This window comes from Sus scrofa, chromosome 14 (genome assembly GCF_054392235.1).
Source record: "Sus scrofa isolate SSC_HxYL_T2T_F1_AM1 chromosome 14, Sscrofa_HxYL_maternal_Yorkshire_Landrace_v2.0, whole genome shotgun sequence".
In the NCBI taxonomy this organism is placed as follows: Eukaryota; Metazoa; Chordata; class Mammalia; order Artiodactyla; family Suidae; genus Sus; species Sus scrofa.
The window spans coordinates 137369630-137383613 of NC_139396.1; the positions used below are offsets into that span (position 1 = coordinate 137369630).

At 45.4% G+C, this 13984-nt stretch overlaps 1 protein-coding gene and 1 long non-coding RNA gene across 9 annotated transcripts in view; one reads left to right on the forward strand and one right to left on the reverse strand.

Annotated features, from left to right (window-relative positions):
- The window catches only part of SH3PXD2A (SH3 and PX domains 2A), a 261628-nt gene that overhangs the window by 172991 nt on the left and 74653 nt on the right, over positions 1–13984 (reverse strand). The window lies entirely within an intron of this gene.
- Positions 2375–7575, forward strand: LOC146397036 (uncharacterized). Its single transcript, XR_014826859.1, has 2 exons — positions 2375–2988; positions 5324–7575. It is a non-coding gene; the product is annotated as an uncharacterized LOC146397036 (long non-coding RNA).

Below are 13984 nucleotides of genomic sequence, written 5' to 3' on the forward strand. Positions count from 1 at the left end.
TGCTCTGTATGTGTGGATCTATTATTTCTGGAGCCTCTGTGCTATTCTACTGATAGACATATCCTGACACCATCTTCTCTTGATTACTGTAGATTTCTAGTTAGGTCTTAAAATCAAGTCTTAAAATCAAAACTGTTTTGGTTATTCTAGATCCCTTGCATTTTCAGACCCATTTTAGAATGAAATGGTTAATTTCTACATTAAAAGCCTCCTGGGATTTTTTTTTTTTTAATTGGTATTGCACTAACTCTATAGATCAGTTTAGGGAAAAAAGCCACTTTAACAATATTGAGACTTTCAATCCATGAACATGGTAATTCTTTCCATTTATTTTGACCTCCCTTCAATTCACTCAGCAATGTACTATAGTTTTCAATATAGAGGTCTTACACTTTTTTCTTTAAATCATTCTTAAGTGCTTTATGTGTTTTGAAACTAGTATTAATGGTGTTTTATATGTTCATTTTCCAATTGTTTGCTGCTAAAATGTACAGAAATACAATTGGTTTTTGTCTATTGAACTTGTATCTAACAACTTTGTTAAAATTACTTATTAATTCTAGCAGGCATTTCTTTTTCTCTTTTACAGATTTCTTACTATTTTCTACATAGACAAGCACATCAGAAAAAAAAAAGTTTTACATTTTCCTTTTTCCAATATATTCTCCTTTTCTTTCTTTCTTTTTTTTTTTTTTTTTTTTGTCTTTTGTCTTTTTGTCTTTTGTTGTTGTTGTTGTTGCTATTTCTTGGGCCGCTCCCACGGCATATGGAGGTTCCCAGGCTAGGGGTCGAATCGGAGCTGTAGCCACCGGCCTACGCCAGAGCCACAGCAACGCGGGATCCGAGCCGCGTCTGCGACCTACACCACAGCTCACGGCAACGCCGGATCGTTAACCCACTGAGCAAGGGCAGGGACCGAACCCGCAACCTCATGGTTCCTAGTCGGATTCGTCAACCACTGCGCCACGACGGGAACTCCTCCTTTTCTTTCTTGTCCTTAATTCACTGGCTAGACTGTCCAGTACAATGTTGAATAAAAGAGGCAAGATAGAACATTCTTGCCTCATTCCAATCTTTAAAGCATTCAGTTTTATACTATGAACTATGATGACAGTGGTAGGTTTTTTGTAGATGCTCAGGATGAGAAAGTCTCCTTGGATTTCTAGTTTACTGAAGTGTTCTTTGTTTTTTTGCCACATCTGCAGCATGTAGAAGTTCCTGGGCCAGGGACTGAACCTGCACCACAACTGCTTCAGTGACAATGCCAGATCTTTAACCCACTGTGCTCCAAGGGAACTCCCACTAAGGTGTTTTCTCTTTAAAAGTATTATTATAAAGTAGTGCTGGATTTCATCTCTTTCTTTCTTTCTTTCTTTCTTTTTTATTTAGGCCCGCATATGGAAGTTCCCAGGCTAGGGGTCGAATTGGAGCTGTAGCTGCTGGCCTATTCCAAAGCCACAGCAACGTGGCATCTGAGCCATGTCTGCAACCCACATACACCATGCTAGATCCTTAACCCACTGAGTGAGGCCAGGATCAAACCTGCATCCTCATGGACACTAGTCAAGATTTGTTACTGAGCCATGACGGGAACTCCCTAGTGCTGAATTTTGATGTATTTTTTTTTTCCTCCTATATTCTGTTAATGCAGTGAACTACACTGATTGGTTTTGGAATGTTGAACTAAGTTGCATTTTTGAAAAGATTAACCCTACTTGGTTATGGTATCTTATCCTTTTTATACACTGCTGGACTTGATTTGCTAATATTCTAATGAGAAATTTTGCATCCATGTTCATGGTATTCTGATATTTTCCTTTCTTATAATGTCCTTCTCAGGTTTCAACATTAGGATTATGCCGATTTCATACAGTGAGTTGGAAACTGTTCCTCCCTCCTGGTGGAAGAATGGTATTATTTCATCCTTGAATGCTGGATAGAACTCACCAGTGAAACTACATGGGTTTGGAGCTTTCCTTGCAGGAAGGTATTTGACTATGAATTCAATTTCTGCAATAGGTATAAAGGCACTTAATATTTTTCTTTTTCTTCTCAAGTCAGCTTTGGGAAGGTGAATTTTTCAAGGAATCTGTCCATGTTGTCTTATTGAATTTACTGACAAAAAATTGTTACTAACCTTCCCTTATTATTATTTTACCTGAAGTAATATCTTATTTTCTTCCTGATATAGGTAATCTGTGTTTTCTCTCTTTCTCTTAGTAGGAGTTTACCAATTTTACTAATCTTCTCAAACAGCCAGCTTTTGGTTCTGTTAGTTTTGTTACCATTTTCTGCATTTTATCTTATCATTTCTGTTCTCATTAGATTATTTATTTTAAATCCTCTTTTAAAATTTGAGCATATAAAGACAGACCTTTCTCTTTTTTTTTTTTTTTTTGGTCTTTTTGCCTTTTCTAGGGCTGCTCCCACGGCATATGGAGGTTCCCAAGCTAGGGGTCTAATCGGAGCTGTAGCCACCAGCCTACACCAGAGACACAGCAACTTGGGATCTGAGCTGCGTCTGTGACCTACAGCATAGCTCATGGCAACACCGGATCCTTAACCCACTGAGCAAGGCCAGGGATCGAACCCGCAACCTCATGGTTCCTAGTCAGGTTCATTAACCACTGCGCCGTGATGGGAACTCCCAGACCTTTCTCTTTAAAGTGGCTTTAGCAGTAACCCACAAATTTTCATATGCTGTTTTCACTATGTTCAATGTGAAAAACACTTTTTAAACTTTGTGATTTCTCCTTTGGATTCACAGATCCCTCAAATTCAACCAACTCCAAACCAAAAAACGTAAAAAAGTCTATACTAAGGCACGTCATAAGCAGATTGCTCAAAATCAGTACTAAATAGAAAAAAATCTGAAAAGTAGTTATAGAAAAAAAAAGATATTTACAATCAAGGAACAAAGATAACTTTGGCAACAGATTTCTTTTCTTTTCTTTTGTCTTTTTGGGGCCACACCCGCAGCATATAGAGGTTCCCAGGCTAGGGGTCTAATTGGAGCTGTAGCCGCTGGCTTACACTACAGCCACAGCAATGCCAGATCCGAGCCGCATCTGCAACCTACACCACAGCTCACGGCAACACCAGATCCTTAACCCACTGAGCAATGGCAGGGATCGAAACAGCACCTCATGGTTCCTAGTTGGATTCGTTTCCTCTGTGCCATGACGGGAACTCTGATAACAGATTTCTTATTGGAAAAAATGCAAACAAGAAGACAGAGGAAAGGCTTGTGATGGCTGTGGGGCCCTGAAGAACCTCTACCTTGACCACAACCACAATTCTGCTTCACATCAGGGAACCTCAGCTATGAACAAAGTCCAGCCAGTCCTCCTCTTCTACATTATACAGATGGCTTCATCTATCAGCTGCTGATCAAATAATTTATCATCTAAATTGGGAAACTACTGAAAGTGAAAGGGAGTGCTGATAAAAATTATGTCAGGATAAGAGGTACAAAACAGGACTGTATTGGTTAATGGAGTCATGTGGTTACCCTAGCTATGAGTTCCTGGCACTGAGCATGAGTACTGGCATAAAACAAGTGCTCGATAATATTTAATGGCAAAAATAACATTTATTGAGAATTACTCTGTATTAGACGCTGGCTTATCTCAATTAATTCTCATATCAACTCTTTGAAGTAAGTACTATTAATACCCTATTTTCCAAAGACAGAAACCGATGTTTGGAGAGTTCAAATAGCTTGCCTTGGGAGTCCCCATCATGGCTCAGTGGAAATGAATACAACTAGTATCCATGAGGATGCAAGTTCGATCCCTGGCCTTGCTCAGTGTGTCAGGGATCTGGCGTTGCTGTGAGCTGTGGTATAGGTCACAGAGACAGCTCAGATTCCACGTTGCTATGGCTGTGATGTAGACCAGCAGCTGTAGCTCTGATTTGACCCCTACATTGGCAATTTCCATATGCCCCAAGTGTGGCCCCACTGCAAAAAATTAGCTTGCCCAAACAAGCAAGGTGTGGAACTGGGATTCAAACCCAGGCAATCTGGCTCCAGACCCTGGTCTCTTAACTATCACAGTCTGAATGAATAAACTGAATGGAAGAAAGAATTCAGAAATTCAACCCTCTGAGTAACATTTCTATTAAATTTCATTCAAGATATAAGAATGGTTCACCATTAGGCGATCTATTTTTTTTTTTTTTTTTTGTCCACACCTTCAGCATGTGGAAGTTCTCAGGCTAGGAATCGAACCTACAACATTGAAGTTACCCTAGTTGCAGCAGTGACAATGCCAGATCCTTAACCCAATGAGCCACCAGGGAACTCCCTACACTATCTATGAACATAATTTAGCACAGTATCAAATAAAGGATAAAGACTATATGATCATTCTCACATAGGGTTGTATTATTTGATAAAACTCAACCCTTATTTATGATTTTTTTTAAATTTAGGAAACAAGAAATAGGAGTAAACTTTCTTAATGCGAAAAAAAACATTTACCCACAACAATCCTCAGTGAAGAAACACAGGACAAAATAAGGAATTTGCCCACTATTACTACTCTCATCTCTCATTGTATTAATGATTCTTCCCAAGGTATTATTAACACAAGAGAAAAAGAGGGGCATACAGACTAAAGAGGGGGAAAAGGCAGTATTTCTAACCAATAGGAAGCTATGTACCAAATCCAAGAGAACCTCAATTGTGGAGAAAAGGGAACCCTCACTCTTGGTGGGAATATAAACTGGTATAGCCACTATGGAGAACAGTATAGAGGTTCATTAAAAAACTAAAGCAATGGAGTTCCCATCATGGCGCAGTGGTTAACGAATCCGACTAGGAACCATGAGGTTGTGGGTTCGGTCCCTGCCCTTGCTCAGTGGGTTAACGATCCGGCGTTGCCATGAGCTGTGGTGTAGGTTGCAGACGCGGCTCGGATCCCGAGTTGCTGTGGCTCTGGCGGAGGCCAGTGGCTATAGCTCCAAATAGACCCCTAGCCTGGGAACCTCCATATGCCGCAGGAGCAGCCCAAAGAAAACAGCAAAAAGACAAACAAACAAACAACAACAACAAAAAAAACTAAAGCAAGAACCATCATATGATCCAGCAACTCCACTCCTGAGTATACATCCAGAAAAGATGAAAACTCTAATTCAGAAAGATATATGTACCCCAATGTTTATAGCAGCACTATTTTTAATAATCAGGATATGGAAGCAACCTAAATGCCCACTGATAGATGCATCGATAAAGAAGATGTGGTACATATATACAATGGAATACCACTCAGCCATAAAAGAGGGAAGTAATGCTATTTTCAGTAACATGGATGGACTAGAGGTTATCATACTAAGTAAAATACATCAGAAAGAGAAAGACAAATACCATATGATACCATTTATATATGGAATCTAAAAATACAATACAAATGACTTTATTTACAAAACACAAACAGACTCACAGATATAGAAAACAAACTTATGGTTATCAAAGGGGAAAGGTGGGGAGAGGGATAAACTAGGAGTTTGGAATTAATAGATACACATGATTATACATAAAATTGCTAAACAATAAGAACCTACTGTATGGCACAGGGACCTATATTCACTATCTTGTAATAACCTGTAACGGAAAAGAATCTGAAAAAATATATACATATGTATAACTGAATCATTTTCCTGTACACCTGAAACTAACACAACATTGTAAATCAACTATACTTCAATTATAATTCAACTATAATTCAATTTTTTAAATGAGGGAACCTTAAGAGTTCCCATTGTGGTGCAACGGGTTAAGGATCTAGTGCTGCTGCAGCTATGGCATAGGTCACAGCTACAGTTCAGATTCAATCCCTGGCCCGAGAACTACCATATGCCATGGGTATGGCTGAAAAAGCAAAAAAGAGAGAGAGAAAGAGTGAGAAAGAGAACCCTCAAAAGATGCATATCTTTGGCCCTTGAGGGATTCTGACACCCTTATTAAAAAGGAATTAATCCCTAGGAGATACAAGACACTAGGCCTCAAAGGAGAAAACATTGTGGAGAAGGGAAGTGGTCACAGTTGGACATCAGTGTGAGACTCAATACCAACGAACCATAGACTTTTAAAAGCAGGTAGAATGGTAAATTTTACTTTATGTGTATTTTACCACAATATAAAATGGTAAGTTTTATGTTATACATATTTTAGCACAGTTAAAAAAGAAAGAGAGAGAGAAGCAGAAGCTCCAGCTCTGCAGTATGGAGAACCCACAGAGCAGGGATGTAGACTAGTGGAGTCATTATAATTCTCTCCTTGTCACCTTGTCGCCCTAAAGGCAGCCACACAAAGAGTCCCAAGCCCAGCACTGAAGCCTGGGCTGCCTCCTAAGTGCACTGGCTGATGAGGGACCCTTTGCAAGGTGCTTATCCTTGTCTGCACAATGGGGGAACATGATGCGACTCACAGGGAAGATGTGAGGACCCAGAGAGGATGCTGCGGAGGACAGAAAAGGCAGGTGTGGCCAGGAGGAACCCAGCCGCTGCTGGGAGGGCTTCCAGGATGAGGCGGAGCTGAAGGCGGGTGGACAGGAAGGATTCAGGCTCTCTTACGCAAACCACCAGAGCCTTTGGGGAACAGACTGGGCACCCCAAGTATCCCTGAAGCAGCAGCAGGGGAGAGAGATGGAGGGCAAGGAGGATATGACCCTGGCAAGGAGCTGCCTACCTTGGAGGCACTTGGTTGCTGGGGCCTGGGCCACCCATGCTCAGCTAAGACTCAGGTGCTAGAATATACTCTGCCTACACAAGGGAGCCCACCCCAGTTTCCAAAGTGCTCCACAAGCCAAAGAAATCTTCCTGACCACTTTCTGGAAAACATGCAAGCCTTCCCTTCCTTCAGATTCCTTCCCAATCTGGCCTGTACCACAGCATGCCACTCACCGAAGGAGTGGGACTCAGGAAGAGTGTAAGTCATAGTCCATGATCTGACTGGGAGCCGAGCACAAGGGGTTTACCTAGTCTAGTGTCCGATGAGTGACAACCTGCCGAGAGGCATAAAGAGCATCCGATGAGGGTTCAGGGAAGGACAAGATCAGTGCTGCTGGTGAGAGCAAAGCAGACTCTCAGGAGGACACGTGAGACGTTAGATACAGGCCCTGCATGGAGGACAGCTGGAGGAGGGGGAGGAGGGCGTTCCAGAGGGAGGAAAGGGGAAACGCAAAGGCTTGGCAGCCGGAGTGTCAGGACTGCTGGATGAAGCAGTCAGATTGGAGTGAACTGACTTGTTCATGAATTCCATGAAACGCTGTCATGTGTTGGAGAAAGTGGTAGGATCCAGGGAGGAGGCCCCTGATAATTTATTCCAGTGATTTGGGAATGACCACACAGCTGGCCCCAGAGCAGGATAGGGGCAGAGGACTGAGTGCTGCTCCATGGGGTGGGGGAAGGAGGTGTCAGGGCGTCCTAAAGCACCGCTAGGAACTCGATGACAGGGAAGAAGAGGCCATTCCACAGTGCATGCTGAGGATGGTCCCGCGTGGGCATGGAGTCTCTGGCGTGGGGATGGCAGGTGAGGGCCCCAAACACCTGCTTGTAATAACACCTACTCACTAAACTGCTATCTAAGTGCTGGGGCTGGTGATGGCTGTGTTCTCTGCTTTGCTGAGAGTCTGAGAAGAACAACTCAGGGCCACAGAGGAGGCTTTAGGAAACACCAGAGTCCTTCTCCACTCTCCCCCAACACCTTCCCAAAGAGGCTGAGGGCATTCTAAACACATATTTCAAGACCACTGGTTTGAAAGGGATCATCAAACTGTTATCCTCTCCAGGGAGCCCATGAGCCTCAACTTGGCCTTGCCTATCCCAAGGTCACCTCTCTAGGAGATGCTGGCTTGGCATCCTATGCACAAATGCAATCAGGGCACATACTCTCGAGTAACAGTTCTTTGACTCTGAGTCTGACTCTGTAACCCCTGAGCTAGGAGCTCTCCTGCCCTCCCAGAGCCAAGATCTCATGACTAAGGAGACCCAGGTCAGGGGCAGGGGTGTCGCACTCTCACAAGTGCCCTGGCCTCTGCACCCACCATGATTAGCCCATGCAGTGACAAATGACTAGCAGAAGCTAGGCACTCAACAAAAATCAGTGAAACAGAGGAGACAGGGGTACAGAGAAGTTAAGGTAACTTGCTCAACTACAGAGAGCAAAGCAGTGACAGGTGAGAACGAAGCTCAAGTCATGGGGCTTCTCAAAATGATGCAGTTCCCCCTGGGAGGTGGGGCAGCACAAACAGGGTCCCCCCAATATATGCACAAACCCCCCCGCACCTGTATGGGATCCATATCACTATTATATTTTATCTATTACTTTTCTTTGAGTGTCTTTCCGGAAAAACTTAACTACTTATTTTTGTGTATATAAAGTGACCTATTACTGCTATAACAAATTACAACTTAGTGTCTTCAAGTAACACAAGTTAATTTTCTTAGAGGGCTAGAGGTCAGAAATCCAAAATGAGTCCTAAGGGGCTAAAATCATGGTGTCAGCAGAGTCATTTCCTTCCCGAAGCTCTAGGGGAGTCTTGGTTTCCTTGCCATTTTCAGCTTCCAGGGGCCACCCATAGCCCTTGGCTCATGGCCACTTCCTCCATCTCAAAGCACATTAACCGCTGCCACCACTGTCACATCTCCTCCTCTGAGTCTCCTGCACTTCTTTTTTTTTTTTTTTAAGATTTTTTATTTTTTCTATTATAGTTGATTTACATTGTTCTATTAATTTCTACTGTAGAGCAAAGTGACCCAGTCATGTGTGTTTGTGTGTATATACATTCTTTTCCTCACATTATCCTCATCATGTCCCATCACAAGTGACTAGATCCTGCCTTTCTTATAAGGATGCTAGTGATGATATTAGGACCACCTGGATAACACAGGCTACTCTCCCCTTTTGAAGATCCTTAATCAAATCTAAAAAGCCCGTTTCACTGCATAAGGTAACATGCCCAGGTTCTGGGAATTAGAATATGGATACCTCTTGGTGGAGGCAGGGGGGTGGGGGGGCATTATTCAGCCTAACAAAAGCCACATCCAGGAGTTCCCTTGTGATGCAGTGGGTTAAGGATTCAGTTGTCACTGCAGTGGCTTAGAGTCACTGCTGTGGTGCAGGTTTAGTCCCTGGCCTGGAAACTTCCGCATGCTGTGGGTGCAGCAAAAAAAAAAAAAAAAAAAAAAAAAAAAAAAAAGCCACATCCAAAGCAATAATAATATCTGTGAAATCATAAGGTACTGGCATGTGTGTGTGTTTATACACATTCTCTCTCTCTCTCTCTATATATATATATATATATACACACACATATATATTTATATTTATATACATATTCTTTTTGTTTTGTTTTTTTTTTGCTTTTTAGGGCCGCACCCTTGGCATATGGAGGTTTTCAGGCTAGGGGTCTAATTGGAGCTACAGCTGCCAGCTTACTCCACAGCCACACCAACACCAGATCCGAGCTGCATCTGCGACCTACACCACAGCTCATGGCAATGCCGGATCCTTAACCCACTGAGCGAGGCCAGGGATTGAACCCATAACCTCATGGTTCCCAGTCAGATTCGTTTCCCACTGCACCACAACGGGAACTCCTATATATGTATTAACTTACTAGGGCGGCCATAACAAAATATCACTAACTGGATGGCTTAAAGAACAGAAATACACTGTCTCACAGTTCTGGAGGCCAGAAGTCTGAGAACAAGGTGTTGGCAGGGTTGGTTCCTGCTGAGGTCTGTGTGGGAGGCTCTGTTCCATGCCTCCCTCCCTGTTTCTGTGACTTGCTGGCAGTCTTTGGTGTTCCTTGGCTTTGAGAAGCATCACCCCATCTCTGGCTTCGTCTTCACATGGATGTGTGCATTTCTGTGTCCAAACGTCTTTTTATAAGGAGATCAGTCATCAGCTTAGGGGCCCGCTAGTATGACCTCATCTTAACTAATGACATCTGCAACAAGCCTATTCCCAAATAAGGTCACATTCTGAGGTTCTGGGGATCAGGGCTTTAACATATGAATTTGGGGGAACACATAAGGTTTCAATCCCTAACACCAACACACATTGAAACCATACGCAACTATTAAAAGATATGGTATTTGCCCATATACTACCAAAAGTCTCTTCTTGAACTCACAGCACTGCCTGTACAACGTTTTGGAAAATGTGAATAATAATAAATGGTCCATAGCTAGTCAGATCTAGATTCAAATCAGGTTTCTCCTCTACAAAATGAGGACAGCAATAGAACCTGCCTGACAGGGTGGGTAAGAGGATTCAAGGAGGCAATGTGTGTAAAGTGCTTGGCACGGAGCCGGGCACAGACTAAGTGCCCCCCACACGTGAGCTATGATTATCCTTGCCATCATCATCACTCTTGCTATGACACTGGCCTGTGAGGCCTGAGGTCAGAGAGGCCTGTGGGGAGGTGGTGAGGGACAGACGGGTCTGGGAGGTGCCTTGGCCAGGCCCGGCCTTGCTGTGAGCATCTAGGGGCCCCAGGGGAGCTGCCCAGCTGGTGTGCGTGGGCCAGGCTTGGGAAAAGGCCTCTGGCTCTCCCAGCAGCCCATCAGGTGCGTGGGGGCTGCCTGGGATGTGCTTGACATTAACGCAGTGGGGCCTGGGCTGACAGCCCAACACCCACAGCGAGATGCACAGAGCGAAGCAGGGATGTGCAGGATGGCCTTGTCCCAGGGGACCTCCTCAAGCCTCGAAAGTATCCAAACCAGTGGCTACCTTGCCTTCCCCTGAAACTACCTGGGGGCTCATGCCACGCACCCCCACCACGCAGACCACAGCCCTTGGAGAAAGCATTGGGTGGGAGTCAAGAGCAGAGGGTCTCAGTTCCAGCCTGCCAAAGCTTGCTGGGCAAATGTGACAGGCAGCTTGGCCTCTTTGAGTAGCAGTGGCCTCATCTGTGAAATAGCGGTCCTGCCTCTGTGGGTGTTGAAGAGCCAAGGAGAAGACACTTAGCGTGAGAAAGTGCTACCAACCACCAGACACGATTATTCCAGTGCAGCATCTCTGAGCCTTAGGCTACCCATCTGAGAGATGGTGTCAAGCCTATTTTTCTCCTCTCTGGGGGCTGATGAAAGTTGAAAAGAGAGAGTTCCCATCATGGCCAGAAGTTCCCATTTTGGCTCAGCGGTTAATGAACCCGAGTAGCATCCATGAGGGTGTGGGTTCGATCCCTGTCCTCACTCAGTGTAAGGATCCCACATTTGCTGTGGCTGTGGCGGGCGTAGGCCAGCAGCTACAGTACCGATTGGACCCCCCAGCCTGGGAACCTCCATACACCGTGGGTACAGCCCTAAAAAGACAAAAAAAAAAAATGTTGAAAAGAGAACAGGTATATGAAAGCGTTTTAAAGCATGCCAAGCATGGAGGGAACCATCAGAAGCAGTCCCCTCTCTTGGCACTGTTTAACCATTATTTTAGTGCTCCTGTTGGTGATGGACTGCTTGAGTTCTGAAGCCAGAATTCCAGCTTATTCCTTTCTGGCTATGTGACCTTGGCCAAGCGCTTAACCTCTCTGGGATCCAGTTTTTTCACCTATAAGGCGGAAGCGAGTGAGACAGCCTCCCCATGGTGGTGTGTGGATGGAATGGGATCACACAGCTTCTTGATAAAGAGGGTCACCATTTTCAAGGTGAAGAGGCTCCAGATCTATGTAACCTCCTGTCTCCGTGCTCTCCTCCACCCTTTCTGCTTTGAGGGAGCTGCTAGAGGCGTCGGCAGGGCCACCCTGCCTTCACTGTCAATGACTGAAAGGACTTCAGGGTCCTTCACCTATAACTTCACAGCCTTCACCACTGAAGGTTCCCGTGCTGGGTCCAGACACCGTGGCTAAAGTTCCCCTTGGCCAGGAGGTAAGAGCATGATGCTAGAGCAGCCAACCACCATCATAGATTCTGGATTCAGTCATTTCTGAGCTTGGCTTCAAGTTGAATGGCTAAAGCTTCCCCGGGACTCACAGACCCTATGATGTGGTTTCCTGCTGTAGAATTGCTGCTACACCCCAACCCCTTCCCAGCACCCCAATGTTGCCCCCCCCTCTACTGCTTGCTGGGTCCTCTTTCCTCTCATGCCCAGGAAAGTGAGGGCTGGAGGAGCTGGGACTGGGGCAGAGATAGTAGGGGCCAGTGGTGTGAGGAGTGGGCTGGAGAGGTCATCTGAGACTAGTAGGACGAACCTGGACTTCCTCCTCTGGGCAAGAGGGAACCTGCGGAGGATGCTGAGCAGAAAGTGGAGCTCTGGAAAGATAAATCTGCCTGGAACATGGGATGGAGCAGTGGGGAAAGACATCTGCCTGCAGGATGCACCATCAGAGAGACCCTGGCGCCAGTCCAGGTGTTGGCACTGACACTCCCCGTGGAGAACGAAGTCACCTAAGAAAAGCCTGCCCATACTGGGGTGGTGGTTCCAGCAGGGTCCTGGCTGAGGTTTCTCTGGTCCCTCCTGGTGGGGGGTTTCTCACTATCCCTTAGCTTCCCCAGAGACCCCTGACATGGTCTCAGAGCTGCCTGCCACTTCTGTCTCCCATACAAACCTCTAAGCACCATCAACAAAGGGTGAGAGGCCCTGACGTCGGTGAAGAGGGGAGGAAGGTGGACGGACCCCTACCTTCTCTGTCCGGCTTAACCACACCCCAGTCTGAGTGTTTCTCCATTCCACTCATCCTGATTATCCCTGCAAATGGCCCAGAACTGTGGTCCCCAAAGTGCCCCAGCTGCTGTGTGATCAAAGTCAAGCCAAAGTTTGGGACAAAGACAGCATGTTCCTGGCAGAGACAAGACCAAGACAGATGCTTGGTAGTCCTAGGTCCAGGATGCTGAGGCAGAGAAATTCCAGAGCTGGTCCCCAGGCGCTGCCTTAACCCTCCTCTTGGAAAGAAAGGGATGCTTCCAGTGGACAATCCAACATTGCATTTCCTCCTCCCCTTTCTCCATTGCATCTCGTTTCCCTATTTTTTCTCTATTCCAAGCCCCATCCTTATTCCTTCCCTCCAAGTCTTGTGCAAAAGAAAAAAGCAAAGAATGGGCTAAAGAAGGCTGGGGTCAGAGGGCAGAGTTCAGCTCTTCCCTGTGGCCTGGCCCTGGCAAGAGCTCACTTCTCCCTTGTTTAGGAGTGACCCTGAAGCTTCTGGAAGTGAAACCTATGCTGTTAGGTGAACCTGGGAAAATCCCAGCAGACCCAGGGAACTCCTGCCAGGGGTGCTGCTGGGTAGGTCACCTGCCACTCTCTCACATCCTTCCCTGTGAGATATTCCACAGCACAAGAGACCAAAACAGACCTTTGAAGGTTCTGTTGAGGCGAGTGCTAAGTCCACACCATCCTGATGCTACTGCAATCTGCTCCCTTCTGATGGTTCATTTCATCACAGCTTTGAGGCTTTTGTTGGCTCTCTGCCTCCCATAGGACACAAGCCCATTCATGAACTCTGCCCTGACTGACCTTGTCAATTGCATGTCCCCAAATACTGAATGACCTGCGTGCATCCTCTGTGGATGGAACATGCTGTTCCACAGCTCTGTGCCTTTGCACATTCTGTTCCTTTTATCTAGAATGCCCCACCCCACATGATCTCTTTCTGTCACCACTTCTGAGGGCTATGCACAGGTTTAGCCCTCATTTCCTCTCCTCTCCAGATTGCTTCTGTTGGGTCACACATCTGGAACTGCACTTAATACTATATTGTACTTATTTGTTTTTACACCTGCATCCTTGTAAACCTCTTGTAAGCAATGTCTATGCCTTGATATCAAGTGCCTGCTATCCATCACAGTGTCTTGGCATGTAGCTGGGCATGCAAAAAGACTACATTTCCCAGTTTCCCTTGCTGAGGGGTACAGTCATGTGACTGAATTCTGACCAATGGAATATGAGCAGGCAACCCATATAATCTCCCTACAATCTTTCATACTCTCTCTTCCCTTTCATGCTGGGTGGATACAGAGATTCATGGGGGATGGAGTCCCT